General features: G+C 45.2%; 1 protein-coding gene and 1 non-coding gene across 3 annotated transcripts in view; one reads left to right on the top strand and one right to left on the bottom strand.

The window, feature by feature from the left end:
- The window catches only part of STK38L (serine/threonine kinase 38 like), a 177,764-nt gene that overhangs the window by 17,976 nt on the left and 143,112 nt on the right, over positions 1-16,676 (top strand). The gene's annotated exons all lie outside the window — the stretch shown is intronic.
- TRNAK-UUU lies at positions 13,639-13,711 on the bottom strand. The gene has a single exon. It is a non-coding gene; the product is annotated as a tRNA-Lys (tRNA).

The raw sequence follows: 16,676 nt of genomic DNA, 5'->3' as shown, positions 1-16,676 counted from the left end.
CACGGTAGCTTTTGGAAAGCGAAGCTTTGTCCGTGGGTATGGTCCTTTGTTAGGGCCCGTAGGGAATTTTTTGCATTTTTGCTTATGGAAATTTTAGTGATGAGAGGGGCAACTCTTTTTCTGGGTTTATTGCTCTATTTATTGATTGGTTTTACATGTACCTGTCTATTCTATTTATTTTATTATGTTAATATGTTTTGTTGTCTGTCTCCCCCTTCTAGACTGTAAGCCCACTGTTGGGTAGGGACCGTCTCTAGATGTTGCCACCAGTTTGAAAACAGCACGGTAGCTTTTGGAAAGCGAAGCTTTGTCCGTGGGTATGGTCCTTTGTTAGGGCCCCGTAGGGAATTTTTCACATTTTTGCTTATGGAAATTTTAGTGATGAGAGGGACAACTCTCTTTCTGGGTTTATTACTCTATTTATTGATTTTACTTGTACATATCTATTCTATTTATTTTATTTTGTTAATATGTTTGGTTTTGTTGTCTGTCTCCCCCTTCTCGACTGTGAGCCCGCTATTGGGTAGGGACCGGCTCTAGATGTTGCCACCGGATTGAAAAACAACACGGTAGCTTTTGGAAAGCTAAACTTTGTCCGTGGGTATGGTCCTTTGTTATGGCCCGTAGGGAATTTTTTGCATTTTTGCTTATGGAAATTTTAGCGATGAGAGGGACAACTCTCTTTCTGGGTTTATTGCTCTATTTATTGATTGGTTTTACTTGTACCTGTCTATTCTATTTATTTTATTATGTTAGTATGTTTTGTTGTCTGTCTCCCCCTTCTAGACTGTGAGCCCACTGTTGGGTAGGGACCGTCTCTAGATGTTGCCACCGGATTGAAAAACAACACGGTAGCTTTTGGAAAGCTAAACTTTGTCCGTGGGTATGGTCCTTTGCTATGGCCCGTCGGGAATTTTTCGCATTTTTGCTTATGGAAATTTTAGTGATGAGAGGGACAACTCTCTTTCTGGGTTTATTACTCTATTTATTGATTTTACTTGTACATATCTATTCTATTTATTTTATTTTGTTAATATGTTTGGTTTTGTTGTCTGTCTCCCCCTTCTAGACTGTGAGCCCGCTGTTGGGTAGGGACCGTCTCTAGATGTTACCACCGGATTGAAAAACAGCACGGTAGCTTTTGGAAAGCTAAGCTTTGTCTGTGGGTATGGTCCTTTGTTATGGCCCGTCAGGAATTATTCGCATTTTTAATTATGGAAATTTTAGTAATGAGAGGAGTAACTCTCTTTCTGGGCTTATTACTGTATTTATTTATTGATTTTACTTCCCCACAGCACCTGCATATATGTTTGTCCATATTTATTACTCTATGTATTTATTTTACTTGTGCATATCTATTCTGTTTATTTTATTTTGTTAATATGTTTGGTTTTGTTCTCTGTCTCCCCCTGCTAGACTGTGAGCCCACTGTTGGGTAGGGACCGTCTCTAGATGTTGCCAACTTGGACTTCCCAAGCGCTTAGTCCAGTGCTCTGCACACAGTAAGTGCTCAATAAATACAGTTGATTGATTGATATACACAGTGCGTATTTATTAAGTATTTACTATGTTCAGCATCGGAATAGATACAAGAGAACCAGATTGGACGCTCTCCCCGTCCAGCCAGGGGCACCCAGTCTCAGAGGGAAGGAGGACAGGTCACTTCTCTAGGCCTCAGTTATTTATTTTACTTGGACATATTTACTATTCTATTTATTTTGTTAATGATGTGCATTTAGCTTTAATTCGATTTGTTCTGATGGCTTGACATACCTGTCCACGTGTTTTGTTTTGTTGTCTGTCTCCCCCACTAGACTGTGAGCCCGTTGTTGCATAGGGACCGTCTCTATATGTTGCCGACTTGTACTTCCCAAGCGTGTAGTGCAGTGCTGTGCACACTGTAAGCGCTCAATAAATATGAATGAATGAATGAATCTCATCTGGAAAATGGGAATGAAGACCATGAGCCCCATGTGGGACAGGAACTGTGTCCAACCCAATTATCTTGTATCTACCCAAATGTGTAGTAATGATAACAATAATGGCATTTATTAAGCGCTTACTATGTGCAAAGCACTGTTCTAAGCGCTGGAGAGGTTACAGGGTGATCAGGTTGTCCCACGGGGGGCTCACAGTCTTAATCCCCATTTTACAGATGAGGTAACTGCGGCCCAGAGAAGCAAAGTGACTTGCCCAAAGTCACCCAGCTGACAATTGGCAGAGCAGGGATTTGAACCTGTGATAATGGTATTAAGCCCTTACTATGTGCCAAGCGCTGTTCAAAGTGCTGGGGAAGATTTCTATTTATTTTACTTTCTTAATATGTTTTGTTCTTTGTCTCCCCCTTCTAGACTGTGAGCCCACTGTTGGGTAGGGACCGTCTCTATATGTTGCCAAATTGTCCTTCCCAAGCGCTTAGTACAGTGCTCTGCACACAGTAAGCCCTCAATAAATACGATTTAATGAATAATAATAAATGCAAAGTAAGCAGGGTGTCCCACGTGGAGCTCACACTCCTAATCTCCATTTTATAGGTGAGGGAACTGAGGCACAGAGAATAGTAATAATGATGGTATTAAGCGCGTACTATGTGCCAAGCACTGTTGTAAGCTCAGGGGTAGATACAAGATAATGGGGTTGTCCCACGTGGGGCTCACAGTCTTCATCCCCATTTTCCAGACTGTGAGCCCCCCCGTGGGACAACCTGATTACCTTGCAACCCCCTCAGCGCTTAGAACAGTGCTTTGCCCATAGTAAGCGCTTAATAAATGCCATTATTATTATTATTCTCTGTACCTCAGTTATCTCATCTGGAAAATGGGGACGAAGACTGTGAGCCAAAGTCACACAGCTGATAAGGGGGGATTCGAACCCACGACCTCTGACTCCCAAGCCCGGACTTTGTCCACTAAGCCGTGCTACTTCTCAGATTTGGGGGGGTCTATCACAGAGCCTGGGCTTGAGAATCAGAAGGACCCGGGGACTAGAACCCTAGTTCTGGTCCCGGCTCTTTCACCTGTCTGCTGGGTGACCTTGGGCGGGTCACTTTACTCTCCTCTGCCTCAGTTCCTTCATCTGTCAAGTGGGGATTAAGACCATGAGCCCCTTGCGGTACCGCCTCTATAGCAATCAATCAATCAATCGTATTTATTGAGCGCTTACTGTGTGCAGAGCACTGTACTAAGTGCCTGGGAAGTCCAAGTCGGCAACATATAATAATAATAATAATGATGGCATTTATTAAGCGCTTACTATGTGCAAAGCACTGTTCTAAGCGCTGGGGAGGTTACAGGGTGATCAGGTTGTCCCACATGGGGCTCACAGTTTTAATCCCCATTTTAGAGATAAGGTAACTGAGGCGCAGAGAAGTTAAGTGACTTGCCCAAAGTCACCCAGCTGACAGTTGGCAGAGTCAGGATTTGAACCCAAGACCTCTGACTCCAAAGCCCGGGCTCTTTCCACTAAGCCACGCTGCTTCATATAGAGACGGTCCCTACCCAACAGTGGGCTCACAGTCTAAAATGTTGCCGACTTGTACTTCCCAAGCGCTTAGTACGGCGCTCCGCACACAGTAAGCGCTCGGTAAATACGATCGAGTGAATGAATGGCAGGGACTGTGTCCAACCGGATTATCTTGTATCAACCCCGGCGTTCAGAACAGTGCCTGGCACAGGGTGAGCGCTTCATATCGCGGGCACAAAAGAAGAAATGGATTTTCAAGAGGGCTTTGAAAGCGGGGAGGGTCTGAGAGTGGCAAGAATGGGGAGGAAGGATTGAGCGAGGAGCCGTGGCACACTGACGGTTCTCGCTCGTCTCCCGTGTCGATCAATCAATCAATCAGTCGTATTTATTGAGCGCTTACTGTGTGCAGAGCACTGTACTAAGCGCTTGGGAAGGACAAGTTGGCAACGTATAGAGACAGCCCCTACCCAACAGTGGGCTCACAGGCTAGAAGACTGGCCCAGTCCAATCTAACGATCGTGTACCACTCCATCAGTCAGTCAGCGCTGTGCGGAGCACTGCGCTGAGCGCTTGGGAGAGTGATGGTGATGAGGATGATGGCATTTGTTAAGCGCTTACTGTGTGCAGAGCACTGTTCTAAGCACTGGGAGGATACAAAGTGATCAGGTTGTCCCACGTGGGGCTCACAGTCTTCATCCCCATTTTACAGGTGAGGGAACTGAGGCACAGAGAAGTGAAGTGACTTGCCCAGGGTCACACAGCTGACTAGACTGTGAGCCCACTGTTGGGTAGGGACTGTCTCTGTATGTTGCCAACTTGTACTTCCCAATCAATCAATCAATCAATGGTATTTATTGAGCGCTTACTGTGTGCAGAGCACTGTACTAAGCACTTGGGAAGTACAAGCTGGCAACATATAGAGACGGTCCCTACCCACCAGTGGGCTCACAGTCTAAAAGGGGGAGACAGAGAACAAAACCAAACATACTAACAAAATGAAATAAATAGAATAGATAGGTACAAGTAAAATAAATAAATAAATAGAGTAATAAATATGTACAAACATCTATGCATATATGCAGGTGCTGTGGGGAAGGGAAGGAGGTTAGATGGGGGGATGGAGAGGGGGACGAAGGGGAGAGGGTATATATGTATATATGCTTGTACATATAATAATAATAATGGCATTTATTAAGCGCTTACTATGTGCAAAGCACTGTTCTAAGCGCTGGGGGGGGGGTTACAAGGTGATCAGGTTGTCCCACGGGGGGCTCACTGTCTTAATCCCCATTTTACAGATGAGGTAACTGAGGCCCAGAGAAGTGAAGTGACTTGCCCAGAGTCACACAGCTGACAATTGGCGGGACGGGGATTTGAACCCATGACCTCTGACTCCAAAGCCCAGGCTCTTTCCACTGAGCCACGCTGCTTCCCTGAGTAATATTTATTACTCTATTCATTTTACTTGTACGTATCTATTCTACTTATTTTATTTTGTTAATATGTTTGGTTTTGTTCTCTGTCTCCCCCTTCTAGACTGTGAGCCCACTTTTGGGTAGGGGCCGTCTCTTTATGTTGCCAACTTGGACTTCTCAAGCACTTAGTACAGTGCTCTGCACATAGTAAGCGCTCAATAAGTACGATTGATTGATTGATTGGGAAATGCGGATAATCAAGAATCTCCAAGGTTGCGGCCCTTTCCTCCTCTGCAAAATGGGCCAAGGTTGATGGGGACCAGCAAGGACCCAATCAATCAATCAATCAATCATAGTTATTGAGCGCTTACTGTGTGCAGAGCACTGTACTAAGCGCTTGGGAAGTACAAGTTGGCAACATCTAGAGACGGTCCCTACCCAACAGTGGGCTCACAGTCGTGCTGTGTGGCCTTGGGCAAGTCACTTCCCTGGGCCTCAGTTCCCTCGTCTGTAAAATGGGGATTAAGATTGTGAGCCCCATGCGGGACAGGGACTGGATCCAACCTGACTGCCTGGCTTGTATTTATCCCAGCACTTAGCGCAGTGCCCGGCACATAGTAAGCGCTTAACAAAGCCCTACTGAGAGCCCACCTCCTCCACGAGGCCTTCCCAGACTGAGCCCCCTCCTTCCTCTCCCGCCCCATCCCCCCGCCTTACCTCCTTCCCTTCCCCACAGCACCTGTATATATGTATATATGTTTGTATGCATTTATTACTCTATTTATTTTATTTGTACATATTTATTCTATTTATTTTATCTTGTTAATATGTTTTGTTGTCTGTCTCCCCCTTCTAGACCGTGAGCCCGCTGTTGGGTAGGGACCGTCTCTGTATGTTGCCAACTTGTACTTCCCAAGCGCTTAGTCCAGTGCTCTGCACACAGTAAGCGCTCAATAAATACAACTGAATGAAGGAATGAATGAATGTTTACTGTTTGATTGTACTCTCCCAAGCACTTAGTCCAGTGTTCTGCACACAGTAAGTGCTCAATAAATACGATTGCATGAATGAATGAATGTTTACTGTTTTATTGTACTGTCCCAAGTGCTTAGTCCAGTGCTCTGCACAAATTAAATGTCCAATAAATATGACTGAATGAATGAACTTCACTTTTCTGGGCATCAGTTACCTCATTTGTAAAATGGGGATTAAGAGCATTAGCTCCATGTGGGATAGGGACTATGTCCAACCTGATTAACTAATTTCCCTCCTTCCTCCCCCCCTCCTCTCCCTCCCCATCGCCCCGCCTTACCTCCTTCCCTTCCCCACAGCACCTGGATATATGGATATATGTTTGTACGCATTTATTACTCGATTTATTTATTTTATTTGTACATATTTATTTTATTTTGTTAATATGCTTTGTTTTGTTGTCTGTCTCCCCCTTCTAGACTGTGAGCCTGCTGTTGGGTAGGGACCATCTCTATATGTTGCCAACTTGGACTTCCCAAGCGCTTAGTACAGTGCTCTGCACACAGTAAGCGCTCAATAAATACGATTGAATGAATGAATGAATGAATGTTTACTGTTTTATTGTACTCTCCCAAGCGCTTAGTCCAGTGCTCTGCACACAGTAATAATAATGATGGCATTTATTAAGCGCTTACTATGGGCAAAGCACTGTTCTAAGCGCTCGGGAGGTGACAAGGTGATCAGGTTGTCCCATCGGGGGTTCACATTCTTAATCCCCATTTTCCAGATGAGGTAACTGAGGCCCAGAGAAGTGAAGTGACTTGCCCAAAGTCACACAGCTGACAATTAGCGAAGCTGGGATATGAACCCGTGACCTCTGACTCCAAAGCCCAGGCTCTTTCCACTGAGCCACCCTGCTTCTATTGAATGAATGAATGAATGTTTACTGTTTTATTGTACTGTTCCAAGCGCTTAGTCCAGTGCTCTGCACAAATTAAGTGTCCAATAAATACGACTGAATGAATGAACTTCACTTCTCTGGGCTTCAGTTACCTCATTTGTATAATGGGGATTCAGAGCGTTAGCTCCTTGCGGGACGGGGTCTGTGTGCAACCTGATTAACTTGTATCTACCCCAGCGCTTAGACCAGTGCTTGACACATAGTAAGCACTTAGCAAGAACCCTCATTATCAGCATCATCAATCGTATTGATTGAGCGCTTACTATGTGCAGAGCACTGTACTAAGCGCTTGGGAAGTCCAAGTTGGCAACGTAATAGAGACAGTCTCTACCCAATAGTGGGCTCAAAGTCTAAAAGGGGGAGACAGAGAACAAAACCAAACATACCAAGATAATAAAATAAATAGAATAGATATGTACAAGTAAAATAAATAAATAAATAAATACAGAAATAAATATGTACAAACATATATACATATATACAGGTATATATTATAATTATAATTATTACTTGTAGGCTTGTGGGGTGGGGTGTCCATAAAAAGAATAAATATAGTATTCGTTAAGTGCTTGCTATGTTCCAGGCAACATCCGCGCATGCTCAGCCTCGGCCGGCCGGCCCGGCCTTTGGAGGTCTGTGCATGCTCGGTGTGCTCCGGCGCCGAAGGGGTGACGTCCAAGCATCCACAGCACCTGTCTAGATGTATATATGTTTGTTCATATCTATTACTCTATTTTATTTGTACATATTTACTCTATTTATTTTATCTTGTTAATATGTTTGGTTTTGTTGTCTGTCTCCCCCTTCTAGACTGTGAGCCCGCTGTTGGGTAGGGACCGTCTCTAGATGTTGCCAACTTGGACTTCCCCAGCACTTAGTAATAATAATAATAATAATAATCATGGCATTTACTAAGCGCTTACTATGTGCAAAGCACAGTTCTAAGTGCTGGGGAGGTTACAGGGTGATCAGGTACAGTGCTCTGCACACAGTAAGCGCTCAATAAATGCGATTGAATGAATGAATGTTTACTGTTTTATTGTACTGTCCCAAGTGCTTAGTCCAGTGCTCTGCACAAATTAGGTGTCCAATAAATACGACTGAATGAATGAACTTCACTTCTCTGGGCTTCAGTTACCTCATCTGTAAAATGGGGATTAAGAGTGTTAGCTCCGTGTGGGGCAGGGACTGTGTCCAACCTGATTAACTAATTTCCCTCCTTCCTCTCCCCCTCCTCTCCCTCCCCATCGCCCACTCCTTACCTCCTTCCCCTCCCCGCAGCACCTGGATATATGGATATATGTTTGTATGCATTTATTACCCAATTTATTAATTTTATTTGTACATATTCTGTTTATTTTGTTAATATGTTTTGTTTTGTTGTCTGTCTCCCCCTTCTAGACTGTGAGCCCACTATTGGGTAGGGACCGTCTCTGTATGTTGCCAACTTGGACTTCCCAAGCGCTTAGTCCAATGCTCTGCACACAGTAAGTGCTCAGTAAATACGATTGAATGAATGAATCTACCCCAGCGCTTAGAACAGTGCTCTGCACATAGTAAGCGCTTAACAAATGCCATTATTATTATTAACAGTGCTTGACACATAGTAAGCACTTAGGAAGAACCCTCATTATAATTATTACTGTTAGGCTTGTGCGGTGGCGTGTCCGTAAAAATCAACCAATTAATCAATCGTATTTATTGAGCGCTTACTGTATGCGGAGCACTGTACTAAGCGCTTGGGAAGTACAAGTTGGCAACATATAGAGACGGTCCCTACCCAACAGTGGGCTCACAGTCTAGAAGAATTACTATAGTATTCGTTAAGTGCTTACTATGTTCCAGGCACTGTACTAAGCACCGGGGGTGGATACAAGCATATCAGGTCGGACAGGGTCCCTGTCCCACATGGGGCTCACAGTCCCAACCCCCATTTTACAGTTGAGGTAACTGAGGCACAGAGATGTCAAGTGACTTGCCCAGGGTCACCCAGCAGACAAAGTGGAAAGAGCCCGGGCTTGGGAGTCAGAAGTCATGGGTTCTAATCCCGGCTCCGCCGCTTGTCAGCTGGGTAACTTGGGCAAGTCACTTCACTTCTCTGCTCCTCAATTCCCTCATCTGTAAAATGGGGATTAAGACTGTGAGCCCCGCGTAGGACAACCTGATCACCTTGTATCTACCCCAACGCTTAGAACAGTGCTTGGTACATAGTAAGCGCTTAACAAATACCAACATTATTATTATTATTATTATTATTATTAATTATTATTATTATTATTATTAAACACATGACCTTCTGACTCCCAGGGGGCTCTAGCCACTAGGCCATACGGCTCTCCCCCGCCCTGGTGGTCCTGAGGTGGACCAGGTGGTTCATTGTTAAGCGCTTAGTACAGTGCTCTGCACACAGTAAGCGCTCAATAAATACGATTGATGATGATGATTGGACTCCCCCAAACCTCAGCTTCAGGGACTGTCAGGCAGGTTGTGCATAGAGAAGCAGCGTGGCTCAGTGGAAAGAGCCCGGGCTTGGGAGTCAGAGGTCAGGGGTTCAAATCCCGGCTCTGCCACTTGTCAGCTGTGTGACTTTGGGCAAGTCACTTGACTTCTCTGGCCCTCAGTTCCCTCATCTGTAAAATGGGGATGAAGACTGTGAGCCCCCCGTGGGACAACCTGATCACCTTGTATCTCCCCCAGCGCTTAGAACAGTGCTTGGCACAGAGTAAGCGCTTAACAAATGACCCCCCTTTAACAAAGGTGACCCCCTCCTCCCCCTCCCCCTGCCTTACCTCCTGCCCCTCCCCACACCACCTGTATATATGTATATATGTTTGTACGGATTTATTACTCTATTTTATTTGTACATATTTATTCTATTCATTTTATTTCGTTAAAATGTTTTGCTTTGTTGTCTGTCTCCCCCTTCTAGACCGTGAGCCCGCTGTTGGGTAGGGATCGTCTCTAGATGTTGCCAACTTGGACTTCCCAAGCACTTAGTACAGTGCTCTGCACACTGTAAGCACTCAATAAATACATTGAATGAATGAATGTTTTGTTTTGCTGTCTGTCTCCCCCTTCTAGACTGTGAGCCCGCTGTTGGGTAGGGACCGTCTCTAGATGTTGCCAACTTGGACTTCCCAAGCGCTTAGTACAGTGCTCTGCACACAGTAAGCACTCAATAAATACGATTGAATGAATGAATGAATGAACAAATACCAAAATAATAATAATAATAATTATTATTAGCTGGGCACCTCCCCTCCCCTCCCCGGCATGCAAAGTAGAAGCAACCCGGCTTACTGGCACAGGCTTGGGAATCGAAGGACCTGGGTTCATTCATTCATTCATTCAATCGTATTTATTGAGCGCTTACTGGGTGCAGAGCACTGTGCTAAGCGCTTGGGAGAGTATAGTTTGCAGTCTAGCGGGGGTGAGAGTCATTAATATAAATAAATGTGTGCTGTGGGGCTGGGAGGGGGGTGAATAAAGGAAGCGAGTCAAAGTGACGCGGAAGGGAGTGGGAGAGGAGGAAAGGAAGGCTTAAGCAGGGAAGGCCCCTTGGAGGAGGTGGGCCCTCGATAAGGCCTTGAAGGGCTTAGAATCAATCAATCAAACAATCGTATTTATTGAGCGCTTACTGTGTGCAGAGCACCGTACTAAGCGCTTGAGAAGTCCAAGTTGGCAACATATAGCATAGAACATAGCATAGAACAGTGCTCAGCGCTTAGAACAGTGCTTTGCACATAGTAAGCGCTTAATAAATGCCATCGAGAAAAGGGGGGGGGGGGGAAGAGTCATTGTCGGATATGAGGCTCTCAGTGGGTCCGTCCCGTCGCCCCCCGTCCCCGATATCGAATCCCCATTTTCCATATGTAGAGAGAAGCAGCGTGGCTCAGTGGAAAGAGCCCGGGCTTGGGAGTCAGAGGTCATGGGTTCGAATGCTGGCCCCGCCACTTGTCAGCTGCGTGACCTTGGGCAGGCCACTTAACTTCCCTGCGCCTCAGTTACCTCATCTGGAAAATGGGGATTAAGACTGCGAGCCCCACGGGGGACAACCTGCAGCGTGGCTCAGTAGAAAGAGCCCGGGCTTTGGAGTCAGTGGTCATGGATTCAAATCCCTGCTCCGCCAGTTGTCAGCTGTGTGACTTTGGACAAGTCACTTCACGTCTCTGAGCCTCAGTTACCACATCCGGAAAATGGGGATTGACTGTGAGCCCCCCGTGGGACAACCTGGTAACCTTGTTTGATTGATTGATTGATTGATTGATTGTAGCCTCCCCAGCGCTTAGAACAGTGCTTTGCACATAGTAAGCGCTTAATAAATGCCATCAAAAGAAAGGGGGAAGGCGGGAAGAGTCATTGTCGGATATGAGGCTCTCAGTGGGTCCGTCCCATCCCCGATATTGAGTCCCCATTTTGCATATATAGAGAGAAGCAGCGTGGCTCAATGGAGAGAGCCCGGGCTTGGGAGTCAGAGGTCATGGGTTCGAATGCTGGCCCCGCCACTTGCCAGCTGTGTGACCCTGGGCAGGCCACTTAACTTCTCTGCGCCTCAGTTACCTCATCTGGAAAATGGGGATTAAGACTGCGAGCCCCACGGGGGACAACCTGCAGCGTGGCTCAGTAGAAAGAGCCCGGGCTTGGGAGTCAGAGGTCATGGGTTCGAATGCTGGCCCCGCCACTTGTCAGCTGCATGACCTTGGGCAGGCCACTTAACTTCTCTGCGCCTCAGTTACCTCATCTGGAAAATGGGGATTGTCTGTGAGCCCCCCATGGGACAACCTGATCACCTTGTAGCCTCCCCAGGGCTTAGAACAGTGCTTTGCACATAGTAAGCGCTTAATAAATGCCATTATTATTATTATTATTATATCCCCCCAGCACTTAGAACAGTGCTTTGCACATAGTAAGTGCTTAATAAATGCCATTGTTATTATTATTATTATTATTATTATAATATCCCCCCAGCGCTTAGAACAGTGCTTCGCACATAGTAAGCACTTAACAAATACCATCATTATTATGATGATTATATAGGTGACTGAGGCACAGAGAAATGAAGTGATTTGCCCAAGGTCACAGAGCAGGCGTGTGGTGGATTCAGGATTAGAACCCAGGTCCTCTGACATCCAGACCTGTGGTTTTTCCACTAGGCCACCCTCTGGACTGCAAGCTCCCTGTCTACCAATTCTTTCATTCATTCAGTCGTATTTATTGAGCGCTCACTGTGGGCAGAGCACTGTACTAAGCGCTTGGAAAGCACAATACAGCAATAAAGAGAGACAGTCCCTGCCCACTCCGGGCTAGAGTCTAGAGGCGGGAAGACAGGCATCCAAACAAGTAAGCAGGCATCAATATAAATAAATAGAATTAATATAATAATAATGATAGCATTTATTAAGCGCTTACTATGTGCAAAGCACTGTTCTAAGCGCTGGGGAGGTTACAGGGTGATCAGGTTGTCCCAAGGGGGGCTCACAGTCCAAATCCCCATTTTACAGGTGAGGGAACTGAGGCCCAGAGAAGTGAAGTGACTTGCCCAGAGTCACCCAGCTGACAAGTGGCGGAGCCGGGATTTGAACCCACGACCTCTGACTCCAAAGCCCGGGCTCTTTTCCACTGAGCCACGCTGCTTCTCCTTGTACTCTCCCAAGCGCTCAGTACAGTACAAGTGCTCCATAAATGCCATCCGTGGCTCAGTGGAAAAGAGCCCGGGCTTTGGAGTCAGAGGTCATGGGTTCAAACGCCGGCCCCGCCAGTTGTCAGCTGTGTGACTTTGGGCCAGTCACTTCACTTCTCTGGGCCTCAGTTACCCCATCTGTAAAATGGGGATTAAGGCTGTGAGCCCCACGTGGAACAACCTGATCACCTTGCAACCTCCCCAGCGCTTAGAACAGTGCTTTGCACATAGTAAGCGTTTAATAAATGCCATTGTTATTATTATTATTATTATTATTATTATCGATTGATATTCAGTCATATTTGTGGAGCGCTTACTGTGGGCAGAGCACTGTACTAAGCGCTTGGGAAGTACAATTTGGCAACGCATAGAGACGGTCCCCACCCAACAACGGGCCTGTTATTACTATTACTAGCCCTTTGCCTCATAATAATACTGATTATTGTGTTATTTGGTAAGCGCTATTGGTCAAGCACTTTTCTAAGAGCTGGGGTAGACGCAATCCTTGTCCCCCATGAGACTCCCCATCTATGTAGGAGGGAGAACAGGTCCCCCCATTTTGCAGTTGAGGAAACTGAGGCAGAGAAAAGTTATTAATAATAATCAATCAATCAATCAATCGTATTTATTGAGCACTTACTGTGTGCAGAGCACTGTACTAAGCGCTTAAAAAAAAAAAGAACAATCCACCCACACAGGGGCTTGAACCCTGGACCCTCTGATGCTCTACCGACTGAGCTATCCAGGCTTCCTTCATTCATCCATTCAGTCGTATTTATTGAGCGCTTACTGTGTGCAGAGCACTGTACTAAGCGCTTGGGAAGTACAACTTGGCAACGCAAAGAGACGTTCCCCACCCAACAACGGGCCTATTATTACTATTACTAGCCCTTTGCCTCATAATAATACTAATTATTATGTTATTTGGTAAGCGCTTTTGGTCATGCACTTTTCTAAGAGCTGGGGTAGACGCAATCCTTGTCCCCCATGAGACTCCCCATCTATGTAGGAGGGAGAACAGGTACCCCCATTTTGCAGTTGAGGAAACTGAGGCAGAGAAGTTATTAATAATCAATCAATCGTATTTATTGAGCGCTTACTGTGTGCAGAGCACTGTACTAAGCGCTTAAAAAAAAAAAAGAACAATCCGCCCGAACAGGGACTTGAACCCTGGACCCTCAGATTAAAAGTCTGATGCTCTACCGACTAAGCTGTCCGGGTTTCATCATCATCATCATCATCAATCGTATTTATTGAGCGCTTACTATGTGCAGAGCACTGTACTAAGCGCTTGGGAAGTACAAATTGGCAACATCTAGAGACAGTCCCTACCCAACAGGGGGCTCACAGTCTAAAAGGGGGAGACAGAGAACAAAACCAAACATACTAACAAAATAAAATCGTATTTATTGAGCGCTTACTGTGTGCAGAGCACCGTACTAAGCGCTTGGGAAGTACGTTCTTTCTCTACCGAGAAAATCTTGAATGACAAGAACCGTTTCCCTCATCTTCTCAAAGTAATCATCAATCGTATTTATTGAGCGCTTACTGTGCGCAGAGCACTGTACTAAGCGCTTAAAGTAATGAACGGGATGCCCTCGTAATTGGAGCAGGGTGTAGTCTTTTTTCGGGGATTGACTTCAAATAATTGTGTCTTTCAGAAGTCCATCAAAGCCGGGTTTTTCACCGTGGCTTTCGTTCCTCCCAACTGCGCCGGGGAATTTTTGTTTTCCGACGACTAAAATGGGAACGCTTTATTTTTAGACCGAATTCCCCCGGCGCCGTCAGGGATTATTTTCTTCAAGAGCCATTTTGCCCTTGGTACCCAGTTGTCGCTTTCTTCCACTTTTTCCCCCACTCCCTTCTGCGTCACCCTGACTAGGTCCCTTTATTCACCGCCCCCAATCAATCAATCAATCAATCAGTCGTATTTATTGAGCGCTTACTGTGTGCAGAGCACTGGACTAAGCGCTTGGGAAGTCCAAGTTGGCAACATCTAGAAACGGTCCCTACCCGACAGCGGGCTCACAGTCTAGAAGGGGGAGACAGACAACAAAACCAAACGTATTAACAAAAGAAAATAAATAGAATAGATATGTACAAGTAAAATAAATAAACAAATAGAGTAATAAATACGTCCAAACATATATACATCATCAATCGTATTTATTGAGCGCTTACTGTGTGCAGAGCACTGTACTAAGCGCTTGGGAAGTACAAATTGGCAACATATAGAGACGGTCCCTACCCAACAGTGGGCTATATACAGGATATTCATCCGTTCCATTGGATTTGCTGAGCGCTTCCTGTGTGCAGAGCACTGGACTGAGCGCTTGGCAAGCACAATAACAATAATAATGGCATTTATTAGGCACTTACTATGTGCCAAGCACCGTTCTAAGCGCTGGGGAGGTTACAAGGTGATGAGGTTGTCCCCTGTGGGGCTCACGGTCTTCATCCCCATTTGACAGAGGAGGGAACTGAGGCCCAGAGAATAATAATAATAATAATAATAATGGCATTCATTCATTCATTCAATCGTATTTATTGAGCGCTCCCTGTGTGCAGAGCACTGGACTGAGCGCTTGGGAAGTCCAAGTTGGCGACATCTAGAAACGGTCCCTACCCAACAGCGGGCTCACAGTCTCTTAGGGGGAGACAGACAACAAAACATATTAACAAAATAAAATAAATAGAATAAATATGTACAAATAAAATAGAGTAATAAATACGTACAAACATATATACTGGTACATGCATATATACAGGATATTCATCCATTCCATCGGATTTACTGAGAACTTCCTGTGTGCAGAGCACTGGACTGAGCGCTTGGAAAGCACAATAATAATGGCATTTATCCCAGCCGTACAGCACTTAGGTCCATAACCGTCGTTTATTTAGTAGCAATAATAATAATAATAATTATAATAATTATGGTATTTGTTAAGCGCTTCCTGTGTGCCAAGGACTGGTCTAAGCGCTGGGGCAGATACAAGCTCAGCAGGTTGGACGCGGTCCCGTCCTACATGGGGCTCACAGTCTTCATCCCCATTTCGAGAAGCAGCGGGGTTCAGGGGAGAGAGCCCGGGCTTTGGAGTCAGAGGTCATGGGTTCGAATCCCGGCTCCGCCACATGTCCGCTGTGTGACCTCGGGCAAGGCACTTCACTTCTCTGAGCCTCAGTTCCCTCATCTGGAAAATGGGGATTAAGACTGTGAGCCCCACGTGGGAAAACCTGATCACCTTGTAACCTCCCCAGCGCTTAGAACAGTGCTTTGCACATAGTAAGCGCTTAATAAATGCTATTATTATTATTATTATTATTATTATTATTTTTATTATTATTCTCTGAGCCTCAGTTCCCTCATCTGGAAAATGGGGATTAAGACTGTGAGCCCCACGTGGGAAATCCTGATCACCTTGTAACCTCCCCATCGCTTAGAACAGTGCTTTGTACATAGTAAGCACTTAATAAATGCCATTATTATTATTATTATTATTATTATTCTCTGAGCCTCAGTTCCCTCATCTGTAAAATGGGGATGAAGACTGTGAGCCCCACGTGGGACAACCTGATCACCTTGTAACCTCCCCAGCGCTTAGAACAGTGCTTTGCCCATAGTAAGCGCTTAATAAATGCCATTATTATTATTATTATTATTCTCTGAGCCTCAGTTCCCTCATCTGGAAAATGGGGATTAAGACTGTGAGCCCCACGTGGGACCACCTGATCACCTTGTATCCCCCCAGTGCTTAGAACAGTGCTTTGTACATAGTAAGCGCTTAACAAATGCCATCATCCTTATTATTATTATGAAGATTAAACAAACAAATCACCTTATTCCAGGAGTCCTTTCAGGTCCCAGTAGGCGTTCGGGTCCTTGTGGGCAGGGAATATGTGTGTTATATTGTGCTCTCCCAAGCGCTTAGTACAGTGCCCTGCACCCAGTAATAATAATAATAATAATAATGGCATTTATTAAGCACTTACTATGTGCAAAGCACTGTTCTAAGCACTGGGGAGGTTACAAGGTGATTGGGTTGTCCCACAGGGCCTCACAGTCTTAATCCCCATTTTCCAGATGAGGTCACTGAGGCTCAGATAATAATAATAATAATAATAATAATAATAATAATAATAATAATAATAATGGCATTTATTAAGCACTTACTATGTGCAAAGC

The sequence above is a fragment of the Tachyglossus aculeatus genome, chromosome 2 (assembly GCF_015852505.1).
Source record: "Tachyglossus aculeatus isolate mTacAcu1 chromosome 2, mTacAcu1.pri, whole genome shotgun sequence".
NCBI lineage: Eukaryota > Metazoa > Chordata > Mammalia > Monotremata > Tachyglossidae > Tachyglossus > Tachyglossus aculeatus.
This window is presented reverse-complemented; position numbering and strand designations above follow the sequence as displayed.